Source organism: Struthio camelus, unplaced genomic scaffold (assembly GCF_040807025.1).
Source record: "Struthio camelus isolate bStrCam1 unplaced genomic scaffold, bStrCam1.hap1 HAP1_SCAFFOLD_142, whole genome shotgun sequence".
Lineage (NCBI taxonomy): Eukaryota > Metazoa > Chordata > Aves > Struthioniformes > Struthionidae > Struthio > Struthio camelus.
The window spans coordinates 90,001-93,010 of record NW_027182708.1 but is presented as its reverse complement, the minus strand read 5'-3'; the positions used below and the strand labels follow the sequence as shown (position 1 = coordinate 93,010).

General features: G+C 78.0%; 1 non-coding gene across 1 annotated transcript; it reads right to left on the bottom strand.

The window, feature by feature from the left end:
- Positions 1-1,110: 1,110 nt before the first annotated feature.
- LOC138065251 (5.8S ribosomal RNA) lies at positions 1,111-1,263 on the bottom strand. The gene has a single exon (XR_011138320.1). It is a non-coding gene; the product is annotated as a 5.8S ribosomal RNA (ribosomal RNA).
- Between the last annotated feature and the right edge of the window lie 1,747 nt (positions 1,264-3,010).

Sequence of the window (3,010 nt, the reverse complement as noted above, 5' to 3'; positions counted from 1 at the left end):
CCGACACACGCGCGCGGCAGCACGGTGCGGTACCACCGCGGTACCCACCCGCAGACAGCCGCGCGGGGCCGGGGGGCGAGGTCCGCACCTCCCCCGGGCCCGGCTCCCAAACGCTCGCTCGCCCACTCGCACACTCGCGCACAGCCCCTCCACCGGCCGCGGCTGGCTCCTCCTCCCCGGCCGCTGACCTCCGCTCTCGCCCCGGCACGGGACGACGGCGCGGCAGCGCCCCTCCCCCCCCCCCCTTTCTGCCCCCCCCCCTCCCCCGTCTCGCCACCGAACGGCGCCGCCCGCGCTTGCCCCACACCACCGCCCCGCGGAGACACCCGCGCGCCGTCGCTGCCGGCCTCAACGCAACGCCGCGGCTGACGCCAGCCGGCGGGTGGAAGTGGCTCGGCACGCACTACGGACGCGGGTGCGCCGCGGGGGGGGGCAGAGGGGGCTCGGCGGGCGCCGAAGCGGCAGCAGTCGGGGCAGGGAGAGGGCAAGGGGAGGGGAAGAAAGGCAGCCGGCCGTCCCCCCCGCCGGAGGGGAACGGGGGACCAGCGCACCACCGGGAGAGTGGTGGAGGAGAGCCGTCGTACGGCGGGCACTGGCGGTGGCGGCGGGCGGCGGCGGCAGGTGCCGGGCCACCGCGACCGACCGAACCTGGGGGCCCGGCGGGACGAACTCCGCACAGCGGGCGCTCCGGGAGCGGGGGTTTCCCGAGTCTGCACTTAGGGGGACGAAGGCCCGGGCCCACACGGGGAGGAGAGGCACCCCCTCTCCCCGGCGGCGCGGGCCTGCGAGGCGCCCCAGCCGCGCCACACCGCACACACCGCGCAGGGCAGCGGTGGCCACCGGGCTCGGAGGGGAGGGAGGGCAGGGCAAGGCACGCCGGCCGCGGACGGTGGAGGCGGACGGTCGGCCGGAGCCGGGCAGGCAGGCCAGCCGGAAGACCGGGGCCACCGGTGCACGCACCGGTGGTCCCGGCTCCGCCGCCGCCGCCGACTCACCGCCGCCGCCGCCCCCCCACCGACTCGCCGCCGCCGCCGCCCCCCCCGGCCCCCCCCCGAGGGGCGGCACACCGCTGCGCCAACGCGGCAATGGGGGTGACGATTGACCGTCAAGCGACGCTCAGACAGGCGTAGCCCCGGGAGGAACCCGGGGCCGCAAGTGCGTTCGAAGTGTCGATGATCAATGTGTCCTGCAATTCACATTAATTCTCGCAGCTAGCTGCGTTCTTCATCGACGCACGAGCCGAGTGATCCACCGCTAAGAGTTGTCTCGGTTTCGGTCCCCACCGCGCGCGCGGGGGGACCGGGCAGCTTTCGCAGCCCCCTGAGGGCCCCCATCCGCTCTGCCTCCCTCCTCACGCCGACGCCGGCTGCTGAGCAAGGGACAGCGGAGAGAGAGGGCACGCCTCACTGACCGTACAAGCACAGAGGGAAAAAAAAAGGGGGGGGGGGGGGAGAACAGACCCGAACGAGAGGGGCGGGGAGCCCTCGCTCCCGACCTGGGACAACCCCTTTCTCGCTTCGAGTCCGGCCCAGGCGCCCGGCTCGGCCTGGCCCAGCAGGGAGCGGCGCGCCAGCCGCGCCACCTGCCTCAGGGACCGGGGTGTGGGTCCCCGCGGAGCCCCGGCGTCGGAGCCCGGCCGCCGCTGGGAGCGGCGCCACCCGCTGCCCGCGCGCCCGCGACCCGCCAGCCGCACGCTTCCGAGCTCCTTCGCTCGCCTCACCGGCCTCCAGCTCCGCCGCCCCGGAGACGGCACCCAACACCCGCCTGCACACACGCAGCCTCCCGAGCGACGCCACGCACTCGCCCGTCCCTTCCGCGGGCAGACGCCTGGCGGCAGGCAGACGGGCGAGGCGGGACGGACGGGGAACGGCGCCCGCTCTCCCCGCCTCCACGCGGAGACCGGGAGGGGCCGCCCCCGCCCGCCCGCCCGCCGCCCGCCTGCCGCCCAGCGAAGCCGGGTCGGGCAGAGCGAGGCAGGCGCGCCGGATGGCGGAGTGCCGGGGCAGGGCGGGGGGGGAGGGAAGGAAGGGTGCCGCCGACGGCCACGGCGGGAGACTGAGAGCACCGGCCAGGGAGGAGAAGGGATGCGCTGGGGCTCGGCGTCCGCACCACCCGCGGTGGGGGCTCGCCGTCCCGGCGGCGAGCACGCGCTCGCGCCGGGGTCGCGCGTTCGAGGCAGGCCGGCGCAAGCCGACCGCGCGGCGTCTCTCCGCCGAGACCAGACCGCGGAGAGAGGGGGCAGGGTACCCCTCTCCGTCCCGGCTGCCCGCGGGGCATGCACGGGCCGCGCCGGCGGGCATGGGGGGGTGCGGCGCCCGCGCGCGCCGACCCCCCGGCCCCTCCGGCAGCACGCCCGGCTGCCCCCCGGGTCGCATCGGGCCGCCCGAGTCTTTAAACCCCCGCCCGGCTCTCCGACCGAGAACCCTCGGGCCCGGAGCCCGGGGCCCATGGCCATCCCTACCCGGGGGGGCCGCTACCGGCGGCCGCGGTGGCCGGAGGCCCTCCTCCTTCCTCCCAGCGCGCCCCCCCCCCCCGCCGCCCCCCGCCGCCCCCGGCCCGGCCGACTCGCAGCGCGGCCCCCACACGGCACGGCGTGGGGCGGCTGGAGCGGTGTGGGGGGGGGGGGAAGGGAGGGGAGGAGGAAGCGTGGAAGGCCGGCAGGGCACGGCCGGTGCGGCACGCGCAGCGCAGCGCCCGGGAGGAGCACGCTGGCACACGGGACCACACGGGTGGGTCACCGAGGGGAGGCAGGAGAAGCGCGGACGCTAGGTACCTGGCCCTGGGGTGAGGGAAACGACCTGAAATCCCCGCGGGGGTGCCTCCCCCGCCGCCGCCCGCCGCCGGGCCACCGCCGCCTCGCGGCGACGGCGGCAGCCTCAGCGGCAGCGACGAGGCGGGGCGCGGAGGGGAACCCGGCACCCGCCAGCCGGCTCCAGCGCCCCTCGGCGGAGCGTCCACCCGCGGGGTGCGCCCGACACCCACCGCCACGACCTCGTCCTCCTCCCGGGGC